General features: G+C 31.6%; 1 long non-coding RNA gene across 1 annotated transcript; it reads left to right on the top strand.

Annotated features, from left to right (window-relative positions):
* The first annotated feature begins 3,133 nt into the window (after nucleotides 1–3,133).
* LOC124888655 lies at nucleotides 3,134–3,974 on the top strand. The gene is made up of 2 exons (XR_007047214.1): nucleotides 3,134–3,533; nucleotides 3,616–3,974. It is a non-coding gene; the product is annotated as an uncharacterized LOC124888655 (long non-coding RNA).
* The last annotated feature ends 11,795 nt before the right edge of the window (nucleotides 3,975–15,769 follow it).

Raw genomic sequence — 15,769 nt, 5'->3', positions numbered from 1 at the left:
GATATATCAACTTAGAGGCTAGTCTAATACATAGGAGAGAGATAAGTAATACTCCGAACGTCAGGAGCTCACTTTAAGTTTTCGAATCAGGGCTACTCCACACGATGCACACATCAACGGCGATAACTCGTACTATGATCTGCAGGCTGCAGAGGTGTAGTATGAGTACCAAACGAATGGTACTCAGTAGATAACTGCCAACTGAGCTCCAAAGGTAAAGTAGATATATATAACATATAAACAGAATGGAAACTACAACCAAGAGTCCATAAATCATGTAATAAGTCGATGAGAATAACAAGGGACAACTATCCTATTTATGTCCAAGAGTCTAACATAATGAGACTGAGGAAGTATCAAGGTGAACTATCTTATTCCAGCTACATTCAATATATGCCAAAGCTATACTGTATATCTCAGGCCAATATATAGTAAAGAGCGAAAGAAAGATATATTGTAATATATAAGGCGAAGGAACGACTATACAATATGAACAACAAAGAAAGAGATACCCGATGACTTCATATAACTATATATATATATATATATATAATACATATAAACAGGAGGTCATCTCAAACATAACCTAGATCATCATGTTCTCATTTTAAGACCTTCTTATAATACTACCAGGATTCAATACCAACATACTTAGGATTTCTAATCCATATGGCTAGACATAGAATAATCGTGCATAGTAATGTAATCATAAGATAGGAAAGGTTGAAGACATACCTCAATCCCAATATCGGATCCATGACCAATCTATCATAAGCTAGCCATAATAATGATCATAACCATGATAATAACAATATCAATAACATCATAAATAGCCGGCTACTTCGGACAACCAAATACCTAGTCGAGCCTATGTGTACCCCATTGCCCCAGACTCGGAAGGTTCAATCAACATATACTAACACAAGGCATATTCTTCACCCATATCTATGCAATCATCCCATACCGGCTGATAGACATAGGTGCATACTGGTGATGGGCGATGCGGAATAAATGCAAAATATACCATCAATATCATAATGCATCATAACTGTCCTCATCAGGACCATCATCATCGTCATCAACCTTCGGCTTCACCGGGTATCAATATCATTTCAATAGCCTCCGAACTCAAATTGGGTATCAATATCATCTCAATAGTATCCTCTGGACTCGAACCGGGTATCAATATCATCATTATATCCTCTGACCTTGTCGGGTATCAATATTATCTCAATAGTATCCTTCGGACTCGAACCGGGTATCAATATCATCATAATATCCTACGGCCTTGTATGGTATCAATGTATCATCACAACTCTCGACACATAAATATAGGCATATAATAGGTGCACAGACGCAAGCCGATATACTCATAAAAGATATCTATCTTATTAATACATCTCAATTACTCGTTATTAGCTAACAAACATTTACTATTATTAAACCACTAGTTCGCTGGTCATCACATAACATCTAGTTATTAGCCTAAACATTATCCTTCACATAATCTTTGTTCACGAGATAACAACTAACCACTATTCATTTAACAGTCAATGTCTAACATCTAGTCTAGGTTCATCATTAGATTAAAAATCGTCATTTATCCACCATTCATTATTATCAACTATTCATCCTATTTTTGTTAATCATTACTAGACAACACATTACAACTTGTCGCCTAACCATCTTTTATTAAATGACATCATTCATTAACTGACCATCAATAGCTACCATGTTCCAACTAAGCAAGATTCATTAACTAATACATTAGCTTCCTAGTCATCAAGTACAATAGTTAGCTAATAGACAACTAGTTACCACATAGCTTAATCGTCTAACAAGAAGAAAAATCATAAGATCATATTTCGGCTATAATCACATCATTTATAATGATAAATAATCATGAACGTACCAAACCTATGCATGCCATCACCAGTATTCAATCAGTGGAATAATAAGCATCATACCGCATCTTCCTCCGTCCTATACCGGAGAGATGTGTATACAAGCATATACATATTCATATTCATAAATCGCAATCACATCATTCACAATGATAAACACTTCTTGGATATTTAATCAGTACCATAACACGACTCTTGGCCCATTAATTTATTCGGAATAATCACATCATCATAATCATGGCCTTAGGTCTATATACATATCCGGGACTCATATCAATAATCGTATTTATAAATCGTAGCATATCTATAATCATCTCATATATAGAAGGCATCTCACATCTAGGAGACATAATATCAACAAGCATATCGCCTCTATTAGACATCTCATAACTATAAGTTATGCATCATGACCAAGAGGAAAATCATCTCTATAAGCTCAATAATCATAACTAAGAGAAAAATGCATCTCTATGGGCCAAATATCATAATTCAAATGAAAATGTATCTCTATAGACAAAATATCATAATTAAGAGGGGGCCAAATATCATAATAAAGAGGAAAATGCATCTCTAGGGACCAAATATTACAATTCGACGAAAATCATCACAATTTATCAATTCACCAAGTAATTCTCATAAATAAGGCTCATTAGTCTCAACTAGGTCTACTATCCGCAACTAAGCCCACAAGGTCTAACACAAATCTTGGCCTAAGTGGGCCGGATGATCCCACTTCTAATCCATAATTAGATATATTATGCTCCAAACTAGGCTAAGGTATCTAGTTCATCCTCTAGATGTCAAGCAAGCCATATAAACGCCTAAGATAGTAATTTCGACTAGAAACAAGGGTACTCAAGTCAACTTTACCGAACTTATGGTTCCAAAACTATCACACTAGCCCAATAAGGATAAATATACAAATCATGCTTCAAATGCTAAAATCATATTCGAGCATAACATTATATCATATCCATGCTACAAATTTACCCAAGCTAAGAAGAAGGCAATAGGATTCTACAAGGGTATTAAGTAATTCAACCTACGGGTCTAAACCCCCATCTAATCCCCAAACTTATATGTATAATCAATACTAAGTCATTCTATCCAATATCAATCTTAACATTCACATTCAGACGCAATATATATCATATATCATTCATGAAGAAGAGTAGACAGAAGCCTACCTCAAGGCTAAATCGCAAAATCACACTTCATGCACCACATGCTCGTCTTCACTTCACAATCTCCAAAATGCCATCATACTATCAAAAATATAATCTACTCATCAATACGAGTCTAACGATACCCATATTGCACTATTGTTCTTCGGGTTAAAAAATGACACCAAAAAGCCTAAGTGGGTCCCATGTATGGAAATCGAGTTTTCGAGGTCAACCCAATGCTCATCTATCACCAAGGAAGCATAACCCTCAATTGATGGGTGCAAACAAATGAAATTTGGGGCTAATTATCAGACAATGGCTTTTATGATAAAACCGAGCGAACTGACTGACCATCACTTGGAGCGTACAAAGGGAAGATTACTCAGCAAACTGGTCTTGTAAATGAAATCCCGTTTGATGTTGATTATGTGCAAAATATCCCACAACAAGCGTCTGATAGTTTGTAAGTAAATTACAGTTTATTTTTCATGTATAATAATGTTATAATTGATTTACTGATTATTATTTTATTTTTTTTAAATCAGGGACTGTGGTATATTTGTGTGTGCCTATGCAGAAATATTAAGCGAAGGACTACAAGTTCATTCATGTGGATTTGATGTTGCAAGTCAACGTGCACGCTATGCTTCCTTACTGTGGCATTATGGAGTGGAAAAGGCAAATGAAGGGTACACGAGTGATAATGGAGATCCGCCTCGACCAAGGAAAAGTGTAATCAAAGAAATTGAAGCAAATGCAATTGTTACATTAGAGTAGCAATGTTTTCTAATTGTTGGCATTGAAAGAACTATTTCTTATTTTGGTGTTTAATATTAAACATTTTCAGGAATACTTTCTTATTGTTAATGAATATTTTATGGATGTCTTTTTTTTTTTTTGAAACAATTGACTTGCAGTTTCTAACAAAATACTGTAATGATACAAACTTTTCCTTGGTCGAATTTGAGTTTGCCTTATATTTTTTTTTTTACGACGTGTACAAACAAAAATAATAATATATTGACATTGCATTTGAACACATAATATTTTTACTGTCATGTAAATTTTCTTATAAGGTAAAACTACATTACACTAATAATTAATACGTTAAATATATGTTACACATAACTTCATGTGTTGTCACACTTTACATTTTCTTAGATAAAATTTTCAAACATAGTTTACCAGAATCCCTTTTATAAAGTATTACACAATTTCATGCAATGATACAAATGTATAATCCACTTTATACATTCGTAAATGAAAAAAATCATACTTTATATAAACGTATAACGTGTAACAATTAATATTCATTAAAATGATATTTTTTTCTGTGAAAGATAATACACCAACACAAGGCATAACGCTAAATCATACATTTCTTACTCAGTAAATACTAACGTATAACAGTTCATATTGATTATGTTTCAACTATTTTTTAAGTGAATGTTATATTTTCCAGGCAACATAACACATATACCAATCAGTTGTAAATTACAGTGATATGGTTACGAAATATGATAAACAAAAAAGTACACAATCTATTCTAATACTATTAAACATTAAATGAACAAGTGAAACTCAAATAGCAACCAAAAAACTTATAATTAATTGTTCCAGCATTCCAAAAAAATCTAATTAAAATGATTATACTACTAAAATCAAACAAACCATCAACATGTAGAAAAACATATTATCTTCATAATGATTTCTTTGGAAAGAAACCGCAAGTCCTATGGTTGTGACCGACTCTTCTACATTTACCGTATCGGTTTGAATTTGAAGACAATGATTCAGTTGATTTCAGATGCTTTCCTTTTTTTGGCCTACCAGGAGGTCTTCAATATTTGGGTGGCAAAACTTTTTCATCATCAACAAAACATGGAACATTCCAATCCTTCTTGTCTGGCATTGGAACTATTGGGAGTTTATATGTCTTCACTATAGTTTGTGGCCTGTACAATTCAGAGCAATAACGACCATAATCCTTTACATCCACATTTTACTTTTTAATACGACAATTTCATGTGGACAAGGTATTTCATCAATTTGCTATCGGCCGAAATTGCACGTGCCACGCTCAATATCTACAATGTACCTCCGTCCCGAATCATAAACACAATAAAGATAACTCCCTGCTGGTTTAACCTGTTACCAAAAGGCATAATATGTTTCAGACATAAAAATATTAATATACACTCAATGTAAAACAAAGTTTCTGTTCCATAATTATTCTAACACATACCATCATCCGCAAAGTTTTCACACCATTATGAGTTAGAATTTCTTCAAATCTTCTGCCAAGAGTTGTATTTGTATACGATGCAATTTCGTTGTTCTTACAATTTCATGCAGCAAATAAGATTCTAACTTCTTCTAGAAACCTAGAATAGAAAGTTTTCTAGTCTCAACCAAACAACCATTAATACATTCGGCTATATTTGAAGTCATCATTCTACCTATATTTACAAAAGAGTGACACCGAGCCCATTTTTCATACCCAGCTTCCTCCAGATATTCCTTAATTCTTTGATCAACCTTAGCAACCTTTGACATAATATATTCAAAATCTTCTTTTTTATAAGATTTAGCTATGAAATAATAAAGGTCACTAAGTCTATCTTTGCTTTCCCTAAAATGGGTGCAAACGTTTTTTTTCATAAATGTCATATACAAGCTAGATGAGGGACATTAGAATAAACAATGCTTACACCTTTTATGATACTTTCTTTTCTGTCTGAAACAACACACATGTTGTCTCTTTCACCAAATGCCTCTCTAAACTTTTGAAAAAATCAAATCCACGCATTGTCATTCTTCGAATCAACAACACCGTAAGCTAATGACAGAATACAACCTACATATAAATTAAAAAAGTCAATCATTTTAAAAAGAAAAAAGTCAACTATAAAGGTGGTAATTTTAGCATATGTATGATTCATTATACATAAAACATCAATGTATAAGATAATATAATAGATAGTAAATAACAAAACAATAAAAGCGTACAAAACAAAAAAACTTAACGCACAGTACCTGTACCATCTAATGTGCTTGTCGATACAAATGTTCCTTTATATGGATCGCTTAAATGTGCCCTGTCAACAACTAAAATAGGTCTACAAAATTCAAAACCACTAATCATCGGACACAATGCAATAAACAAGTATTTAAAATTGTTATTTACTGCCTTATGCATCCGAATGTGCGATTAGGGATACACTTGGTTCAATATATATATATATAATGGAGAATTTTTCTATATCCATCTGCTGGTCCACCTTTAAGCATCGCAATCGCCTTCTCTTGTGTGCGCCATGCTTTCATGTAGTTAATGTCGACTCCATAAACAACTTTCATTTCTTCGATAATGTCCGCGGGGGTGTGTATTCTTTTATGATTGATTAATTTTGGAGCAGTAAATTCACTCACAAAATTACTTGTTGCAACCACATTATTCAACACTCAATCCCTAAGACTACAACTATGCTCCGAAACAAGTGTTTTAATAACAAACAATTTTGATTCATTCATACAAGAGGCCTTCATGACCCACTTGCAATCTTCGTTATGACAAATCAGTACATAGCTGCATCATAATATAAAAACTTAGTCATTATGTTAAATAAAAGTATTAATCTTGAAAATAGAAAAAAAATAAATTTATTCCAGCAACTGCCCAGTTTTATTATACATATCTCTGAATGTATAATATATTTTATACATACATTTTTTAAATTAAAAAAAAGTTCATAAAACAAATTAATCAAAGAATTAAATTTTAGAAAGTATGTATTCATGTCATCAAGACATATTTGCATCAACAAATAAAAACTTAATCAATGTATAAAACAGAAATATTAAAAATTAAAATAGTAAGAACAAAAAAATAAAAACTTTCACTGCCCCAGTTATATTATACATATCTCTGAATGTATAATTAAAATTATACATTCAAAATTATTACTTAAAAAATCAGTAATAACAGACAAACGAATTCACAATCTTTTAAACCAATGCATCATATATTTCTTTACCTGACACGATTTAATTATACATTATCCAACACATAAAATATCACATTATACATTTGTATATTAGCATTGCATATCAACAGTTTACAAAAATACACAACATAAATTTCTTAACATAAAAAAAATCAATATAATATAAGATCAGGACATATAATTGATATCATACCTTTTTTTTTGTCGGATCGTTTCGCTTTTGTGTTGAATCCATTTGCTATTGTGTGTAAAGTCATTACTGAAACAAGAGTTTCCTTATCCTTATATATCTGACTCACCATTATTTCAGTGTTCTTGCAATTAGTAGTGAAGTTTTTAACTTCCATTTCAGAAATATATAGTGCATACTGATTATCCATTTCAACAACTATTAACGCAATCGAATCATATTCACTACCCTCAATACACATTATAGAACCAGTTGCTTTATCAAACTCTATTTCACTATTGGCTTTGTCGCAAGTTGAAATATAAAGCGGAAAATTAACCAAACCAGCAAGTTGTTTTTTTAACTCAACGAAAAACCTCACTCCATTGTCGTTTCTTATTACAATTGGAGAAGAGTTTCGTTCAACCACATATTTCACTTTAATTTTTTTACGTACTTCGTCTATATCCAACTCTATGGCGATCGTAGAAATCAATTTCATGAAAGTAATACTTTCCGAAATAATTATTGCGTAACTTTTGTATGACTTATAACTAGTTTCTGACTCTCAAATTTCAAAATGTCGCAGCAATATTGGGATATTCATGTTGCCTTTTGAATTTTTGAAGAACGTATGTAGAAGAATTTTGTTATTTTTTGAAATTTTTTTAGAAGAAATTTTTTGCAGAAATATAGCTTTTTTGCTTTCCAGATCTTCAATCAAATATTAGACAAAATAAAATTTGACTTGTATATTTTTTTTTTTGAAATTCAAATTTCAGTTACTAGTTTTATCCATAAATGAGTTAATGTTAGATAATTATTATCATTAATTAAGAAACAGTGATATAATTACTGATTTCAATTACCTTAAATTTAGGAATAACTGTTTCATCATACATTCCACTAATGTATAATGTTTGGCCGAATGTATGAGTATATTTGTTAAAATTTCGGAGAGAGAAAATAAGAGAAAATTTTATGTAATTACTTGTGGAGGATTTATGTTGGTTACACTTACTTGTAAGTGGTACTAAAAATGCAGTGCATTTACTACATAGAACTCGAAGCCACTAAATGGGTGTTTCTCGAAAAGCAGTCCATTTTTATTTATTTATTTATTTTGGGGGGAATCAGTGTTTTAAATTTTATTAAGATATTTGATTTACTTAATCAAACTAAGTTTTTGTTTAATTAAACACCTTAATTTGTAATAAATTTCGATTTTGAAATAACTTTTGTATGTATCTTCATTTATTTATTAGATAGATAAATTAACCACATAAAATATGTTATTTATTTAATTAAATCTCTTTGCCTCATTAAGCCATAAAAACCTATACATTTTTTTTAATTGAGATTGATGTGTACAATTGAAGGTTTATAGGCGAATGGAAACATATCCAAATTTTTTCCGAAATTGAATCGAAAATGTTTGGTTAAGAAACCTTATTAGAAATTAATATGTTCAATTAAAATGGAGCATAGTTCAAGTATCTAATACTAACGAATTTAAGAAACTTGACTATATATTAAATCATTTGAAAGAAAATTAGGTGTTTCAATATCTAAACTTGACTATTTAAGCCAGCCAAACGGGTCAATTTGACCTGGCCCAGACCGGCCCACTTAAGAATCAGGTTGGTTTGACCCGTCTCGGTCAGCCCACGGGCTGTAGGATACCGGGTCCCGAATCGGTTTATTTTTTTAGTTGAGTCTGGTTAATCCAATTCGGACCAAGCTTGGTCAGGGCCCGCCGGTTAACCGGTCCGGTTTACTTTTTTTTTTTTTAATTAGATTTGGACCATTGGGCCCAAAGTAGTCGCCGGCCCAACGGCTATATGGCCATTTTTGGGTCCAAACGGCTACTTTGACCCATTTTAATTTTTTTTTTTTACATTTAAAATTATTTTTTAACCTCAAAAAAATTCCTATAAATACCCTACACTTTCAAATCGTTTTCCACACAATTTTTTATTCTCTCAAATCTCAATTCTCAATTCTCAAATATTCAATATATTTAATTTCCTAAAGTGCTCACTTTAATTTTTTAATTTTGTGATTACAAAGTACGAGTGGAAGTTTCTAAAGTCGCAATCTTCGAATACTTTCAAAATTTGATATTGTCGTTCCATCTCTTATGTTTAATTTTTATTCAGTGTATTATTTGTTGAATATTTAATTTATTATATTTGTGTACTTTGAATTTTTTTAGTTTAGTTTATATTATGGATAAATTAAGAAACCTCGCTACTAAAGGTGTTAAATTTTTTTGTCCCGGAAGCAGTAGTGATAGTGATACAAGCCTAAAGAGCACAAAAGTGTATAAGACATCATCAAAAGTTTAAGTTTCAGAATTGACAAGTGATTGATGGCCTTTTGGAGCATTTTTGAAGTCTTGTTCAAGAGAAGCTAGGAGAAGAACCTTTACACTCAAGAGGCGCCTCAAGTGAAGGATATAGAAGACATTTTACACATTAAAGTCACACTCAAGAGGCGCCCCAATTCCCTTATTCATTAAGGGTATTTTTGACATTTACTATGTAATAGTATAAATAGACAAATAGCCTTCTATTTTTCATAGTTTTTGACATAATGAATTGAGTGACTTTTTAGATTGTAATTGTAGTCTTGGCTTGTAGTCTTCTCCTTCTCCTTAAGAGAGAGAAACCGAATCTTGAAGGTTCTATACAAGTGAGGTGGATTCTTCACTTATGTTGAGCATTTGGCAAGAAAGGTGGGTTTTGAGGAGTGTGAATTCCCTTGGTCCACTTAAGAATGAAGTGTTATCCATCCATGGTGAAGTGTGTCTAATTGTTTGATACACAATTAGGTGCTTATCATTAAAGGTGGTGTATGTTTCATTATCTATCTTTACTTTTATCAAATCTTCTTCATCTCTCTTCTTCTATGTGTTGTTTTCTCTTCTTGTAGTTGCTGGTTTTTGTGTTTCAAGTCCTTAATTTTGGTTATTAGCTTATTTTAGTGTATCATTTGATATCATAGTCATGTTTTAGAGTTGTTCCCACAACTCTAAGTCTTGTATTATTGATTACCTTGAAGAAAATCAACAAAAAAGAGTGTAGAAAATAAAAAATCTCACAAAAAAATTGTTAACCCATTTTTGCGTTTTGGCAGATTTTTGAGACTTAGATCTATTTTATTTTTTGTGTGTTTTGTTAGTTTCTAGATCCTTGTTTTCTAGCACTAAGAGAGTCTATATCTAAGTTTTGAGCAAGATCCGGGTTGTTTTGAGCATTCCACCATTGTTGAACTTGAGTTTGAAGCTTTTTGAGGGTGGATTTCATGTGGTATATTGTGGTGTGGATGTTTTGAATTTGATTTTATGTTATTTGTGCTTGGCTTGGCAAAGGAAACCTAGATCTAAAAGAAAATTTGAATTTGGAGGTCATTTGCCTTATGGTCAAACTTGGCCAACTCTTGAATATTCATATTGTTCTTCCTCAATCTTCATATCTTGTTGGAGAAGATTATTCAAAAGTGCTTGTTTGATCTTGAAAAGGGAGGAAAGAGAGTGTATTAGTTGTTAAAGGCAATTTCCAAGAAGCTTCCTAGTCTTGCCCAAAGAAGAAAACAACAAAGACAAAAGGATTCTTCAAGTACAATTGCAAGTACAAGGGGGGACTAATTCATTTCAAATTCATTTTGAAGCTTAAAAAGGCTCCAAAAACCTTGCAAATTTCTCCCAAAACCGAAATCACACTCTCTTGGGATTGAGTTGGCTGAGACACAAAATTAAACAATTGAAAAATTTGCAAAGTTGACGTACAATCACAAAGTGCCATGTCATCATTTTTGGGAACAACCAAATTTATCTCAAACTTGAATTTCTTAGTTTCTAATTTTTGTTTCTTGGTTACATTTTGATTCTATCACTAATTAGCAAACTAGTAACTACCTACTAGGTTGATAATTAGTTTAGTGTCCTTTTATTTCGCGTTAACGTTCTTTTGAGCTTTTCTCGTTTTGTAACTTGTAGTATCTTGTTGGTTCAAGTCCGAAAGCAATTTTTCTTTGAGTCATCTCAAAAAAAATCTATTTCGGACAAAAGTAGACTCATCCCTCAATCACTCATGTAGTACAAGCTGAATTTTCAACACTTGTGAAACCAAGTGTGCGGTAAAAATCTGAGAGTGGGAGTTGGTGAGGTTATTTTGAACTAACATTCTTTGTTTGTTTTTGTTAGTATCTTTTCTTAGGTACCATGGACAAAAATGCAATTTGGACCCATCTTAAAGTTCTTTCCCGAGAAATGACAAAAATGTAAATGGTTTTTGATAGGCTAGAAACTGAGATGTCATCAATGAAAGGAGGTGTGTCTACTTTGAAAAGAAGGTTGGAACGTGTGAAAGGTCAAAAGAATTCCAATCACTCCACTTCTCAAAACTACCATGCTTCCTCAACTGATAAAGAGATGAATCAAAGGAGAAAATTATCAATCAAAGGAGAAAATTGTCAAACTCTCTTGTAATGAGAGCATCCCAAAGGAACAAGTAGGCTGCCACGACACACTACAAGGTGAAGAAGAATGTGCTCAAGAACTTAAAGGTGTGAATTTGTGGTCAAATTCTTTTCAAGATAGAGAGGATGATACGGGTGTAAAGAATACATGATTTTTCTCAAAGGACCAAGCTCGGGTTTACAAGTGGATGAAGACCTTTTTTTGAATAATTTCAAAGTCTTGGCTTAAGTTGAAGAGAGAAGAAGGGTCCATGCATTCCAAAGCCTCCCCTTGCCTTCTTGTTAAGGACATTGTGGTCTTTTAAAGCCTTTCTTTTACACTCCATAGGAGCCCCCTTCATTAAGGGTATTTTAGTCTTTGATCGTAATAACTATAAATAAACAATTAGACTTCTATTTTTCATTAGTTGTTTAATGATATTGAAGAACATTTTTTCTCTTAAGAGAGAGTGTTTTAGTATAGGGCTTGGAAAAACCATTGTAGTGTAAGACTTAGAAAAGTCATTGTAACTAAGGTTAGCTTGAGTGTGGATTCACTTGAGTTGACAATCCGGCTTAGAAACATTGGTGCTTTGGGGTGCTTCGAGTCCCTTTTGTGTCAACGTAAGAGTGTTGTGTTACCTTTGTGGATTGTAGAGGGTTTTGGTGTTTGATACACACCTTGGTTCCTACATTTTGTAAAAGTTTATGTCTCACTACTATCCTTTCATTTTATGCAAGGATATACCTGTGTGCCTCCGGCACCGCTTAGTCAACCTTTTGAGGAAGAAGTAGGTGTGCCTTTAGGTGTAGGTGGCCACGATATGGATTATGTAGAACCTCAAGAAAATTACGGTATAGAAGAAGAAAATGAAGTAGATGCAGTTAATTTAGACAAAGATGATGAAAATATTGGTGAGACACCCGCAGTAGAAAATGCTAACGTTAGATTTGAATCGGTTAATCTCTCTTTCCGTCCTCCCCGTGCCCCAATATCTTGTAAAACAACTAGTATTGCATGGTAATTTTTTGAACGTACATCAGACACTGAGGTGCAATACAATATTTGTCAACAAATATATAAGCATAAAAGAGGAGGCAAACAAAGGGGTACGGGTACGTTAATGAGAAATATAGGCAATGTTCACGAAAGAGAGTTAAAAATTACACAAGGTGGTGAGACTGTTGGTGGGCCTACACAAACTAGAATGGGCCCAAAAACCGACTATATAATGAAGAAGTATAATAAATTGAGGGACCGGGAAGAAATAACTAAAATGATAGTTGTGGGTTGTTTGCCTTTTAGTTTTTCTTCTTCTGATGCCTTTATTCATTATATTTAAGCAATTTATAATCCTATATTTAATGGTATTCCTAGAAGTACTTGTCGGACCGATATTTTTAGACTTCATTCACAATATTACTTTTATTTATCAACATTGTTAAAAAATATTCAATGGAGAATGTCCCTAATTTCTGATCTTGTGCGTGCTGTAAATAAAAATGATTATTTAATCATTACTTGTCACTGGATAGATAGTAGTTTTGTTATGCAAAAACATATTCTTGTTTTTTTTATATGATGAAGATCGTAAACATACTGGAGATTTTATTACTGATTCGATTGCTAAAGTTACAGAATTTTATGGTATCAAAAATAAAATCTTATGTATTATTTTGATAATGCTTCTAACAACAATACTGCTATAACAAAATTAAAATCTAAGCTATCTTCGCCGTTACCTGAATTTTTCCATATTAAGTGTGCATGTCATATATATAATTTAATTATAAGAGATGGTCTTGAGTTTTTCGAGTTTTATATTGAAAAAATTTGGCTTGCCATTGATTTTATTCAAGAAAATAATCGTAGAATTAGAATTAGAGACTTTAAACTTAAATGTGAACAAAATGAACTTGTACCGATATTGATGCCTGAAGAATGTGATACTAGATGGAATACTACATATGATTTTTTAAAAACTTGTTATAAATATAGAGTTCCTGTTACACTATATTTTAACCAATATTGTGGTTCGTTTGCTAATTCTGCTGATTGCATGCTACATGATTCTGATTGGGTTGTAATTAATGATCTTGTTAAGTTTTTTAAAAAAATTTATATAGCTATGATTGAATTTTTCGGTGCTTATTATCCTACTGTTTGTAATGTTTTGATATATATAGTCGATATTTTTGGTTTGCTCAAAGAATATAAAAATAAAGAAGGTTACAAAGAAGCTGTTGGTGCCATGTTTGCTAAATTTTAAAAATATTTTTTTTTTATTCCCCCATATTTACTTGGTTGGCGCTATGCTAAATCCGTGTATGAAATATAATACTATGTGCCACTTTAGTACTTTTATTTATTCTAATTTAGAGATAAATGCTAACAATGATTCTCAACAAGTAAAACCTGATTTGTGGATGGCAATGGGTGATGCAAATGAATACATAGATAAATTATATAATCACTATGCTGATTTAGTTGATTTAGCCGTACCTACAAATATCACTCCAACTATTGCTTCTCATCCTCCCGAGGAGCCATCATCTTCTAAAAGGCTGGCACATAGGGGTTTTCTGATTACTTTTATGATTTAACTTGTCGAAACAATATTGAGGAGGGATCTTACACATCAGTTCATCGGGAAGAGCTTAAGTATGATCCTTGGTCTCCGCTAGAGGATCGCAGACGACGGATCAACGCGTTGATTGGTGGAGGAGTAATGAAACACAATGTCCTGTGCTTTCAAGATTAGCTAGAGATATCTTGAATGTTTCAATGTCAACCGTTGCATCAGAGAGTGCTTTTAGTCAGGGACGATAACAAATTGGAGACAACCGACATTCATTGGGAACCAATGTAATGAATGTTCTAGTTTGCCTTAGAGATTGGATTAGAGCCGAACGAAGAAATCAAGGAATGGAAGTGGAGCCGAACGACGAGCAAAGACTTTAAGAAATTATGACTTCACGGGAAAACTCAGCAGAATCAAATCCAATGCATGGTTTTGCGCCCGTTGAATTTGACTATCCTATGCAAGTTCCCGTTAATATTAACATGAATGAGTTGAAAAAAATGATACAAAATTTGTAGATTTTTCATTCATGTAATTATAATTTTAGATCATTTTGCAATCAATAAAATTCAACATTCATTCATTCCTCAGTCCTTACTTTGTAATTTTTTCTATTTAATGATTTAAATTAAATTTCTAGTTTAAATTAAAACTTAGTTTTAATACATTATTAATTTACTATTAAGTATTATACTATTATTAATTTATTACATTACGTAGCATATGTTTTATTTAAAATAGTGTATATATGTGTATATATGTTCTAAAGTTGTATATATTTAACGTCTACATGCGTATATATTTTATAAATTAGTAGATACCTATATGTAGTGTGTGTATATATTGTAGTATATTTTATTTAAAGTAGTACGTATATATTGAATGGTACGTATATATGTGTATATATCTTCTATAAACGCATATATTTAACATATACATTAGTATATGATTTATATATATATACATATATATATAGTGTGTGTGTGTGTATATATATATATATATATATTGTAGCACATTTTATTTAAAGTAGTATATATATATTGAATGGTACGTATATATGTGTATTTATTTTCTAAAGTACTGTATATTTAACGCATACATGTGTATATGTTTTATAAATTAGTATATAACTATAAATTTAGTGTGTGTTTATATTGTATTATATATATTGTAGTATATGTTTTATTTAAAGTAGTACATATAGATTGAATGATACGTATATATGTGTATATATCTTTTATAGACGTATCTATTTAACGTATACATGCGTATATGTTTTATAAATTAGTATATACATACATATATATATATATATATATATTGTGTGTATATATTGTAGTATATTTTATTTAAAGTAGTATTATATATTGAATGATACATAGATATGTGTATATATCTTCTATAGACGTATATATTTAACGTATACATGTGTATATGTTTTATAAATTAGTATATAACTATATATATAGTGTGTGTA

The sequence above is a fragment of the Capsicum annuum genome, chromosome 11, assembly GCF_002878395.1.
Source record: "Capsicum annuum cultivar UCD-10X-F1 chromosome 11, UCD10Xv1.1, whole genome shotgun sequence".
NCBI classification, from domain to species: domain Eukaryota; kingdom Viridiplantae; phylum Streptophyta; class Magnoliopsida; order Solanales; family Solanaceae; genus Capsicum; species Capsicum annuum.
Note: the sequence above shows the minus strand (reverse complement) of the source record. Positions and strands in the feature narration are given on the sequence as shown.